Raw genomic sequence first — 13,926 nt, 5'->3', positions numbered from 1 at the left:
GTTATCTCCAAGGAGACACTCAAAGTTGCTTTGTTGTTGTGCATCTTGAGTACAACTGCTATCATGATGTGTTCTCATAAAAGGAAAATTAATTTCACGTTGCAAAAACAAACTGTGGGAAAGCACCCACAAAACAGTGGAGAAATTCCTTTTTCATCCACCATCAAGTTTGCACAAAACAAACGTAGAAGAATGTCCTAACAGTCTCAAGAAGGGGAAGTCAAGGGATGTTTGGCTTACGTGATTGGAATGATATATTGATCACCAAACCAACTATTTGCTAAGTTTCACATTTTTGTTTGTTCTTAGTGCTATTACACTGCCAATGATACTACTGGGTAATATTAGGTTATTTTAACCAATATGACTTGGAGAAAAACACATACATATTTCTTGGAGAAGTGTCTACATTATTTGCATGTATATATTGTGGACACAGATATTTTTCTCCAGTGACATGCTTTGTTCTTTTATTTGTAGAACAGCTTCTTTGTAAATCATTTCTATACAATATTCAACAAATAGAGAACATTGAGAATTACAATCCATCTGAATAGGACGTTGAGTTTATAATATTTCCAAGACTATTTGCACTATTTCTTCCACTCTGCTGTACCAGGTTTTTATAAAACTATGAAAACTATTATCTATGAAAATTCCCTTAGTATAAATACACACACACACACATATATCCATAGAGCTGGAGAGACACCAATGCTACTACAGTGTGGCTGCTCATAAGCACCCACATCAATGTCAGGAAAAATATAACTGATATTTACTGCACACTTGGTGTGTACTGGGTATGTTCTAAGTGCTTTGTGGTCACTAGCTTAGGGGACCCTTTCCCTGGAGTGATGTGATGTTTCATGAGATGTCGATCTGAGACTTTCATTGCCAGCCTGAAGCATCTTCCATACCATCCGAGACACTGCTAGAAAACTTGCTGCCTCCTTTTCCAAAGGGAATTGATTTTGTCACGACTTTCCTATTGTTTTTGAGAACAAATAGACTCATTATGATTAATTATGAAGTTAATACCAGTTGAGTAAAGACACTCAGCATAAGAGTAAAAATGAAAATAATTCATTTTTCCATGTAGTTATTAGAAACCACATTCACCTTCATTCTTAGAATATTATATGATCCTCTAGACAATGAGATCATAAACAAGGAAAATCCAGAGGACAAAATCCCCTAGAAATCCCTAGTCTTTTAGAGCTTTCAAACACAACCTCCTTTAAAAATATGATCTCAGAAAAGAGTTAATTGTCATTTAAATGTTTGCAAGCAAGAAATATTGCCATTGTAATAATTAGTTAAGTGCCCACAGGGTTCTAAACATACAAGGGAACTTGACTTGATTGCTTAGACATTAACACAAGAAGAAGAAATGAAACCACACTTACTTGGAGAATTCAAAAATACTAATTACATTCTAAGTTTTGTTAACATCATACAGGTAGCTTCTAAACTCATTCATAGGTCAATCACTGACTTTTCAATTTGAGCATTAGCCTGAATTGATAATCAATTCTAATTGTGTTATATTTTTTTCCTCATGTAACTGAACCATTTTGATCTTAAAGCTCATAGACAACTCAAATTTGCTGAACAGAATTTGGTTAATGACTATGTGAATTGATGGAATTTTTTGTCTTCCCTGGTTTGTCCTATGTCCAAAAGAGGAAAGTGTGCCACATTTGATCATTGAAAAGTACACAAGAGATTCAAACCAGCCCAATTGCTTCATCTTATAAGAAAGCCAAGTTCAATAAGATTAAAAGGTTTGGAGCCACTACTAGAGCAAGGACCCCCAAATATACCCAGGCCCAAGTAGTATGGGGATCCACTGTTAAGAGGAAAGGCTAGAATCTTAACAAATTTGAGAAAATCTGAGGTGATTTGGGGAGTTCTGATCCTTCCCATTCAAGGTGAGCCTGGACCAGTAACTCCGGCATAGCCAGAGAGATTATCAGCCACACAGAAACTCAGTCCCCACCCAGACCTGCTGAACCAAAATATGGCTCTCAGAAAGGTCCCCAGATGATTAACTACCACATTGAAGGTTGAGAAACACTGGGTTAGGTTGTACTGCTAGGATTGAGATTGGGAAAAGGATTCTTTTTCTCTGGGACTTTCCCTATTTCAAGTCGGCTGACCATTCAAGGAACCCACGTTGACTTTTGTTATTGGGAACTCTGAGTGCTTACTTCTTCTGAACTAAAACCATTAAAGCTGTCTACTGCAAAAAATCCAGGAGGCATGCAGGTGGTGGGGCAGAAAACTGAAGAAGCTCCATGGCCAGAAGCTGTACCTGATGGATGTGGCTTCATGTACCATTTCAGAGGGATCAGGATTTTTCTGACCCCAAAGATCAAATTGGTGAAGAAAAATCAGGAAAGTGTAACAAGAGCTACACCTTCAGTAACACTGGTTAGTGTTATTGTTCATTAATCAATTATTGTCTCTAATCCTCCACCAACACTGGACAATAAGTGCTAGTTTCCTTATTTTATAGATGAGGAAACCGAGGTTCAGGGAAGTAGAATCAAGGGCTTCAAATTAGCAAACTATTAAACAACTGAGCTGGGATTCATGTTACTATTGTCTCCCCAGTCTCGGGTCTTGTGCATGCTGGTTTTGACATTTACTTCAATTTATCCTTGACCTTCTCCCCAAAGCTGTACAACTATTCTACATGCAAATTATTACCTTAGATCTGCATACCAATCCTCTCTAGTGCTAAAATTGGGAGGGGAAAACCTTGCAGTCAAACTTACTCAAAAGGAAAGTGAGAACCAGGGTTCTGAAATGGCTAAACTCTTTACACCCAGAATGTGGGTGTAAAGAATCAGATTTGCACACCTGATTGGGTCTTCTTTTAACATCTTGCAAAAAAAAAAAAGGCAATGTCACAGCATGGATAAAGCTCCCTTACTTCTCCAAAACACAGGGTTCCACATTCCCACCCCTTGCATTGCCAATCATCTCACCCATGTGAGCTGATACTCACCTGTACAATAATGCAATCAATTCAATTAGCTAACAGTTATACCAGACCCATTTTGAGAGCTGAGGCTGAAGCTCAATTCCATTTCAGAAAGAGTTCTCAAAAATGTGCTCTTTTTATAAGAATGAAAGATAATGATGAACAAATTTCAAGACAAAAACAAAAATCCAGTAGATTTACTTTTCTCTCTTGTTTCCATCCAGGAGAAAAGGAAATACTAAAGATTCCTTGAAGTCTATTTCATAACTATTCCTGTGGGGTATAAAATAAAAGGCAAAACTGGTAGAAATTACTTACAATGGGAAAAAATGGCAAATGGAACTACCACTGTAGGTAGGTAATAAATGACTTTGGAGATTTGGGGAGGCTAAATCTTCCAGGCCAACTGAAAAAGTCATTTTAATCTGAAGACGGTAAACCTCTCTGTGTATATTGCTCATGTATTGGAACATCCTCTTATTAAATTATAGTGTTTTATAACTAGCAAATAAAATTGGTATCATGTTTACTATGCAAAAATCCCTGCTATTTTTCAAATGTATATATATTTTAATATGAAATTGAAATTTAATATCTAAAGCACCAAGCAATAAAATCAACCCACCTAGTTTCAAACCCTGCTTAAATTATTTTTTGAATTTTGTATCTAATAACATAGTACAATAACACTGAAACAAGATTAACACTATGATACTATTTGTTTAGGAAACCCAGAGTGTTGCTATGGAAACAGACATTCTGCATATCTATGGAAACAGTGACAGTGTTGTAAATAATGATACTGAAAAAGCAGAACCTAGTAAACTTAGCATATGAATTCTAAGAAAAAGAATAGAGTATGGGGAGGTGGAGGGAGGAAAATTTTGTCTTTTTTAAAAGGAGGAATTGTTACAATTTTTTTTTCTCATGTAGGATTTTTAAGCTAAGGTTTTAAACTCTGGTTGGCCTTCTGTAATCTGTTAGTTACTGACTTCTCATTCACTGTCTAAATCATAACTTACTTAGACTTAACATGAAAATTCATAGCACACTTTCTGACTCAATTTTAGTTTGATAGCATTTCATACACCAAATTACTTTCCCTAAAAATGTTAAAATGGGAAAAAAAATCAGAAAGAATATGTTTAATTTAATTGCATTCCAAAGTCCTAAAGTAATGCTTTTTAATGATCTATACATAATATTCACCAGACACAATTTTAAATTGGGTTACTAAAATAAAATTAGTTTTTTATATGCTATGAACATTTGAAACCATTACTGGAATACACATAATTTTGTAATGATTTGGAACTTTGGCTACATTGCGTCTTATTGTATGGTAATGCTTATTGCCCTTTTGCATCCTCTGATATCTAGGAGACTGCTGCACCTGGTAGAATAAATAAGGAAAGTTTTTAAAACAACAGAATATGATATAAAATACAATACATCAAAAACCACAGGATGCAGTATAATGCCAGGTGCCTGGAGGTAATTACATGGTTTGCAGTTATGAATGCATGGAAACTGATCTCATCTCCTTTTAAAAGAGGAGTGATGATAATGCTGGAGCTACAGAGTGAGCCAGGGGACTTAAAGCAAGGGAAGGAAGCTGGTGTCTGGCCACACAGGCCAGCAGAGAGGTATACGACCCATTCCATCCAGGAAACTCCAGCACCAAGACCTCTCTTCTTTCATTCTCTCATGTGAAGGGACCACCAGAGGTGGACACAGAAGTCCTTTTAGAGCTGAGAGCCATGTTTCCTCATAAATTGTTACTTCCTCAATTCTTATCAGATTTTGGCCAGCATTTCATGTTAAAATACTCTGACTGTGTCCTAGCATTGTTGACAACTCTAAGCCAAAGCTTTTGTTGTTGATGGTGCTTTAACTTGGAATTTTGTCACTTTGAAGGTCTTCTGGGAGGCAACAAATAAACATTTTGAATGAGGAGTTTGTGTTGGTCTTTGGTTTTCACATTATGTTTCAGGCAGGGGTCAAGACCAGGGGGTGCCCTGGAGGGGCTGCCCACTCCTGCCCCTATCAGAGCAGTGATGTAAACAAATGGCTTCTTCAAATATTTGCTTTGAAGTGTTTCCTTCACTGCCTACAAAAGAGCAAGAACAACCCTGAAAAACCCTGGATAGGAAATTCCTTCCACCTTTATATTTCTGTTATTTCTCTGGTTATTTTTCAATAAGTGTCAAATTATCCAAAAACAAAACAAAAATGCACTAAGAATGTGTTCCTAATCAGAGGACTTTTAAACCCTCTTTAACACAGAGCTGAGAGTCAGTTATGTGTCACCAGATATTGAACAATATAAAGCATTTATTGAATATCTGTCAGATGCCAAGATCTCTTCTTAGTGGGGACAAATGAGGAATGAGCTTCAGATGCTCACAGCAGGAACACATAAGCTGTCCAGGGTTAGGGCTGACTTCATGGGCAAGTGGCCTGTGAAGTCCCAGGGCCGACGTTCATGAGGCCTTACACTTGTTTCCATGTTCTGCTGTAACTCTCTTGAAATTCTTAATTATTTTATTATTGAACTAGTGTTTTTAAGTGAATCAGATGGGGCTGTGGAGCCCAAGCAAACATAGAGCAGATAGAGGGCTGGCAAAGTAAGGCATAGGCCTCACACCCAAAGATGCTGTCCTCATCATCCCCGGCTGCCCTAACAAAATGCCACAGACTAGATGGCTTCAACAACAGGAATCTGTCACTGTTCTGGAGACTAAGAGTCCAAGATCAAGGTGCTGGCCCATTCAGTTCCTGGTGAGGGTTCTCTTCCTGGTTTTTAGACCACCACCACTTCTTGCTGTGTCCTCACATGTGGGATGGAGAGAGAGAGAGAGAGAGAGAGTTAGCTCAATCTCTGGGGTCTCTTTAAAGGACATGAATCCTTGTGGGTCAGAGTTCCAGCCCTATGGCCTCCTTTAACTTTAATAACTTCCTTCAAATAAACTATCATGGAGTTAGGGCTTCAACACACTTGGAGAAGAAACATCTAACTTCATTGGAAAATCAACCTACCTTTGTTTATTATAGTAAAAAAAAATGGAAACAAGAAAAGAGATTGTTAGTTAAGTACTTGTATAAGCACTTAATTGAAGCTTACATAGTCATTCAGTATTCTACGTTCCAAGTTTCCTCCATGATATGGAAAAGGCCATGATATGTGGAAAGAATAGCACACAGTCTTAGGTATGTACAAAATTTATTGACAACTATGTAAATAAAATACCTCTGCCTAAAGACTAAAAAGTATGCTCAAAAATACTGACAAAGGTAGACTTCACATAGTAGGTATGTTTGACAATTTTTCTTTCTTCTGTTCTGTATTACCCAATACCCTTTCATGAATATTTATTGCTTCTTATCAAAAAAGTAGTTTTAATTATCCTATTAAATTCATTGTCTTAATTTTAAGGATAAAATAAATATGAAACTGAGTGCTTTTCACACTAATAAATCGATAAGCTAATACTTTCTTTGTGCTTGTAAGTTTAAATTGAACCGAATTATTAAAATTCAAACTTGAAAATTCTAAGTCATTTTCTGAACATTAGCTCTCGAATGTAATTTGAACATGTTAACCTTCACTGGTGGCAATCAAAATGTCCGTTACAAATGAATGAGAAAGTTGCTTACAAGCTTGCTTTGGTGAAATAATTCTTTTTCAAATGAAATCTTATAGCGTTTGCAATATACATTGCAGACCACAGTGCGGTCGCTGTGGTAGAGGCTGAATTGGGCCTTTCCCCACTTTCATCTTCCTGGATGCCCTCCAAGGAAACTTCTAGACCTAGGGTTCCATGAACAGCAGTTCAAATGTTCCTGGGCAAGATACAGTACTGACCTGGGAGCCAGGATCCTGTTTGGCAGATTGAACTTTACAGGCAGCTATCTGAACAATTTTTAGAAAGTTACAGCATGATATTGATGATGTAATCACATGGTCTCTAAAGTCTCTTCCAACTTGTGAATTGTTTAATCTGTTTCCCCTGGGATAACCATACTAGCATGCTTTTGTAAATTATGAAATATGAATTTGAAATACTGTAATGGAAATAAAAATTGCTTCCCTTTACCTTAGAAATATCTTCAAATTATGAGCCCTCATGGGCTCAATAAATAATATTTTCCATTCTTGCAATTAAAGAAATTGATAGTGCCACTACCTTGATGATTAATTTTTCATCTCAACTTGACTGAGCTATGGGGCTCAGATACACAATGAAACATGTTTGTTAGATGTGCATGTTTCTGTGATGGTGCTTTTCAGTGAGATTTATGTATAAATTAGTGAGCTTTGAATAAAGCATATCATCCTCCATAATGTGGGTGGGTCTCACTTAATCAGTGGAAGACTTAAATAGAACAAAAGGCTGATCTTCCCCAAGCAAGCAGGAAGTCCCAGAGATGATTTTTGTGCTTCATTCACAACAAGGGTTCTTCCTTCTTTTGCACCAAACTAGTTTGTGAAGCGTGACTCTTTGCTGAGTCCAACCATCTCCCTCATCAGATTATGTCTCACTTAACCTTCACAATTCCATGAATCAAATCCTTAAAATAAATCTCTCTCTATCTAATCTCCTTATTGTTTTCATTACTCAGCAGGACCCAACTAATGAGCCAATTTTTATCATAAACTCTTTTAGAGAAAGGGCATACTTTATACTGAAGAGAATTCTCCCTGAGTGTCTCATTGCTACACACCATATAAGTACAGTAATGAGTCTTTGTTCTCTACTGTTTTACCAAAAATGCTTAAGTAATGAACCTTGGAAGACAGAGATAATGTGTCCTTCAAAGCAAAGGGCAGGCATGCTAAACTTCCCTTATGAAGGGCTGTATCCCTTACCCCAAGTTCATGTTGTCTCCTGAAATGCCATCCATAGCAAATATCACCTGACCCTCTGAGTCACTCCCATGGCATGGGGAGTAAGAGAACAGAAATCGCTGATCCTCTGCACCTAGTGCTACTGTTGAGGTCACCCAGTGCTTTTTGACTTTGACCTAGAGTACTTGCGTCTTCTGTCAGCATCTATGAAATGATGGCAAGCCAGCTTGGTAGCTCACAAACAGGGTGAAACATCAGGCCTTTTCCAGTTCTTTCCAGCTTACATAAAACATTTCGAGGGTTCTATAATCAGAATCTTGTCAAATACATTATATGACCGTTTGAGAATCCTGCTTTCCAAAGGTAGGGTCTAACTCCACTCCCTTTTAGTGTACCTGAGGCTAGTGACTCACTCCCAGAATGTGGAAGAGAGAACAGTGTGTGGCTTCTGAGACTAGGTCTAAAGGGCTGATCCTCCTCTTGTTAAGAAAAGTAACCCCTGTGTGTGAAGACACTCTAGGAGGAGTGGGCCACCTTGGAAGAGGATGCTCCAGCCCCAATCAAGCCTTCAGACGACAGCAGCCTAACAGATGTCTTGGCTACAGCCTAAAACACCCTATAGCAGAATCACAATGCTAGTCACAAATATTAAACTATGAAATCAGTGAGACAATAAATGCATTGTTTTTGAAGCTGCTAAGTTTGGGGAGTAATTATACACAGCAAGGGATGACTGATTCAGGTTGCAAACATCATATTAGAACGAATTTGTTCTAGAGGATCTTGCAAGTAAAATCATTACAAGCCCACAGTCACCCATAATTGGAAGCAGAAAGGTAGTTAGTTTCAAAGCATGCTCTTGGGCATTGGCATGGAATTACAAATGCCCACTTTGTGATCTCACCAACAGAACCAGAACAGAGAAGAGTAAAGGAAGTATAAGCCATCCAGTAGATGCTTTTAAAAAAAAAAGTCTATCATTATTGTCTGTATGATGTGACAAAACCAGGAGATTTTGTCAAGAGAGACCCTTCTCTCTCAGGACTTCAACATGAGCAAATATACAGTGATATGTATAAATAAACACACACCCTGCCTAGAAAAAAAAAAAAAAACATGAAAATTAGTTATGGAATAGGAAGAGTTGTTTTTCCTTTTGCTGTGGGATGACCACAGATAACTCATTAACACTCTCTGATTTTAAGGTGACTTAAAAGAATGACACTAGTTATCTGGGTAATTTAAATGATTAAATGAGAAACACAATAAAACCATTTGCTATGAACTAACACTGTGTAAAGGAGGGCTTTGAGCTCCGCTTCTACAGCTATGATTTTTTTAAGATACTTAAACCTGCTAGAATCATGCCTTGGACATAGTATGCAGTCATTAAATTTTAGTTCCTTTTTCTTTCCCAGCATAGGAAATTTATCTTTGATCATATGTCCATGATCTCAATTTATATGCACTAAAATAAAATCCATTACTTCCTTTCTCTGATGATGGCTAACATTTTCTTGTAACTGTGCTCTTTCTCCAACACAATAAGTCATCCTCTATGATTGCAAAGCAAAATACATTAAAATGCAACATACCAATGAATATTCAAAAGTTACTGTTATGGTGGAGGACTTTGTTTTTGTGACGGAGGACGCATGCTCACTCAGGGTTGAGAAAAAGGAAAGGTGATTCACTCCTCCTTGAGCATTCCTCTAATACACTTGAATCTCACATGGTCTCCTTGAACATAAGGGGCACATACCCCTGTGCAGAATGACCCACTGAAATACATGGAAAAATATTAATGTGTCTACATGCATTTATTCTTTTCTAATTCATTTTAACATTAATGTTTCTGTATATTTTTATAATGTTCAGAATGTACTAGAAAACTTTACATAGCTATCATTTCTAAATGAAAAAAATATCCAAAGTAATACCTTCAGTATGATCAAGGACTTTTTAATGATGTGATGGGGTTTCTTTCCCAAAAATGTTTGGAAACCTCTACTGTAGACCATTAAAATTACAGCTACAACTTCCACTTCACATTTATAGGAACTGAGACTAAGTGTGTCACCCAGCTTACCACAAGCATGTGTCACAAAAATATAAGACAAAGTTGCTGGATGTAAGAATCATAGATAAGTCTGCTCCCTTTCCTTCCTGCCTTCCTTCTGATAAGGTATGGCATGGAATAATAACTAAGTGAAAATTATTCCTGAAGCCAAGATGAACAGAACTTGCACTGTAGTTTAGAATGTTTCCTATCTTTGCAGTTCATTGAGAAGAGGTCATTGGGCTCCCTGACAGCCTTGGATCAGGAGTCAAGGGACTTCTTAAACTGTACCTGGTCTTTAATTAAAACATGTCGTGTAGCTCTGAGACAAATGGTGAGCAATCATATGATATTCACCGTAAGAAATGTTGTCACTCATTCATTTGCATGAGACACATATTTCTACTGAACTAAAGACAAATATTGATAGACTGGGTGTATGTTACCGAAATGGTGAACAGCATCTTAAGGAAACCAATTCAGAACAGATGATAATTTGCTGCTGGTCTTCTAAACAGTATGGGATGACTCATACAGACTATCACATGTTGGTTTGATTAACTTGAAGATCTACATGCACATTAAGCAGATTTCTATTTTATCAGACTCTACCCAGTCACTCCAACTACCATTATTAAAATGCGACATCAACTTCTCTATTCGTATTTAATTACTGTGATAACACATTAGAACTACTCACTGGTGATTTTTAATTCAAAACACAGAAGTACAAAACGGATGTCCTTATAAGCACATGTGGCCTCGATAAAGCTCTTTAATTTTTATTGGTGCAGAGAGAGATGAATAAGAAATTACTGCAAGTATGATTATTCTACACACCAGCCAAAGAATGACATTCCAGGTCCCATTTTCTCACATCAAACCCAGGAGTTTAAGGAATGATGAATTATCCCCAGTATCTTTTACAATCACTGAACATCCAAGAAGAAATTATGCAAAACATTGGAGATCACTAATTATTTTTAGTGGCACATTGCAATTTTTGAAGTTTCACAATGAGTCAGATTTCCACTGTGGTTTTACACCATTGCCTTCCCTCACTAGCTTTGATAATTCAACTTACATATTGGGAATTTCCTCTGAGGAAAATAAAACTATGATAATGTACTCTGCATAGTAAAATTAGAGCTGAATGAGCTGTTGAAAGAATGAACTAACCTATAATGTGTCATAGCAAGTATGAGCAATTGGTTATGCCTACTGATAGAAAATCAGTTAATAGAGAAAGCTCTCAAAATAGGTGGAAGATACATTTAAAGAGAATCAAAGTAATTAATTATTAAATATATTTTTCACAATATTTGTATTTGAATGTTGAAAATGTTATCTGAGTTTAAACTCTAACGGCAAAACGTACTTCATCGTCCTGAATAAAATCCAATTTTCTTTAAGGATTTTAAATGATAAAGTCAATACCAAGCAATAAGAAAGCCCATGAGGATTTCATGCATATGGCTTTTATATTTTATAATAATTATAGAGCTATAAGAAAATCACCAAATAAAACTTTGCATTTTGTTTATTTATTGTTTAAATTAAAACATAAAGTAAACACACATGGTTCTGGAAATTTAGAGCATAATGAAGGATTGTCTCTTCAGAGAGAATACAGAGAGTACAGTTGAGTACACATTGTTCCTACCCAGGGGTGATTACTGTACCCAAGAGTGCACACGTCCACACAATCCAAGTCTCTTCCACTGCCAGTGGGAACACAAGATGTGCTCCACCGACTCATAGATGGGGACTTGATTCCACCAAGGAACTTTCATCTACAAAGCCATGGTCTTCCCTCCCCTTAGACCAAATATGTCCTTGTATTTCTTTCACATTTCAGCCTCAGTTTCTGCCTCCTGATGGCATTGACTGAATTATTCTTGCATCCTTCAGTTTAAGGATTTGCCTTCTCTTATTGCTACTGGTCTCATCCAGATCACTCACTAAAAACAAGTAAGTTCTTGTCGGGATTGGATAATACCTGGTGTGGTTTTGACTCGCCGTATGCCTAGTGTGTTCATTTACTAGGGCTGCCATATCAAAGTACCACAAACTGGGTGCAGGAAATAACATAAATTTACTGCCTCTCCTTCCTAGAGGCCAGAAGTCTGAGGGCAAGGTTGGCAGGGTTGGTTCCCTCAGAGGCTATGAGGAGGAATCTGTTGCGGGCCTCTTCCCTGGCTTTAGAAGCTTGGCTGATGATCCTTGGTGTTCTGTGGCTTGCAGATGTGTCATTTGCATCTCGGCCTTTGTATTTACTTGGTTGTCTCTCTGTGACAATGTCTGCCTGAGTGTTTGTTTGTTTGGTAGTGTGAGGGATCCAGCCCAGGATCATGCTCATGATAGGCATATGCTCCACCACTGAGCTACATCCCTGACCATTTTTATTTTGAGACAAATTTTTCAAAGTTGCCCAGACTGGCCTTGAACTTGGGATCCTCTTGCCTCAGCCTCCCAGGTAACTGGGATTGCAGACGTGAGCCATTGCACCCAGAAAGATGTTTGGGTCTTAATCTTCCCTTTTAACTCAGTCTCCAGTCATATTGGACCAGGGTCCCCCTAGTAATCACTTTACCTTAATCACCTCTGAAAAATCCTGTTCGCAAACAAGGTCACATTCTGAGGAAATGGGAATTAGAACTTCTGTGCATGAATTAAACACAATCCAACCCAAAATGCCTAGAAAAGTCTGTGCTAGAAGATGCCCCCCAATTCTGCCTGGCACCAGCAGGCCCTTGTAGGCAGGGTGACACCATTCTAGACAGCAAAACAGGATAGGAAGCATGTTTCAACAAAGCTCAAATTGTTTGAAGATCCCAACTTATTTCTACAGTTTTGTTTGTACAGTTTTGATTTAACAATAACTCCCATCTTATCTCCCCCCAAAAAAACAAGACAGAAATCAAACATTTGAATCAATAAGGAACTAGGAGTCTTTTCTTTCTTCTTCTTTAAGAATAACATGATTTTAACTGGCCATTCTGACAAACTGAATATTGCATGTGAAGTCACAATTCCCCTCTGCATCTGCTTCTCCCAAGTCATCATATGAGGTAGAATAAAATCAGGTCCTTCTTTTTTTTTTCTTTTAATTCCAATTTCTTTTATCTAAGAGTTAATGAGTTCACCTGGGTTTAAGGAGATTTGTAATGGATTTTTAAATCCTGGCTATTATTATTTTTATTATAATGTTGGGTTATTAATACAAAGCTAAAAATGTCACTCAATATGCAAAATGAAGTGATAAGTACCATTTAGCTTTTAAGAAGTACATTATATGGGGAGTCCATTATGAAAATAATCTCAGGTTATGGCCAGCTCTCAAAAGACCTGGAAAATAAGGTTTTAAAAATCAAGGTATTGCAGGCCATTATAACAAATAAATTTGTAAAACACACTAAAATCCCAGCATAGGAAGTGATCCTTAGAGAATAGTGACAAATTGTACTAATACTGTAATTTCAAAAAACTAAAAAAATAAAATAAGGACTCTGCCACTTGAAGTTAAAATTACTAAGATCCAACAATGCTCAGACAAAGCCCACAGGGTTTGCACTGAGTACAACCTGACAGATTGAAGAAGACTGGGGGCCCTTAAAGTGAGGGTATTCTGATGGCTATTCATTGACATTCCTAGTAAATGGTAAAAGTGGGGGCTCACCCCCTGGCTCTGTCCTCACAGTACCATAAAAATGCTGGCAGGAGGCTCCAGGCATCAGTAGAGGTCCCTGAGATGGTAGGGGAAGGCAGAGAAAGAAACCAGAAGTCCTCTATTGGAAAACTAAGAACAAAGAAAACAGAAGAGAGGCATCACAGGGCTGATGCAGGAGGACTAAAGGGACACTTGGGCAGAGTCAAGGCTACCACAACATAGGCTCTGGGTGCACTGCCTGATGCCCATAACTGATGAGAACCGCAAGGGCGAGCCACTTAGGTGGAAGGGAACTATCTCACCAGCTGTGGTGGCCCATGCTTGTAATCCCTGCAACTCAGGAGGCTGAGGCATGA

The sequence above is a fragment of the Marmota flaviventris genome, chromosome 12 (genome assembly GCF_047511675.1).
Source record: "Marmota flaviventris isolate mMarFla1 chromosome 12, mMarFla1.hap1, whole genome shotgun sequence".
Classification (NCBI taxonomy): Eukaryota; Metazoa; Chordata; class Mammalia; order Rodentia; family Sciuridae; genus Marmota; species Marmota flaviventris.
Note: the sequence above shows the minus strand (reverse complement) of the source record.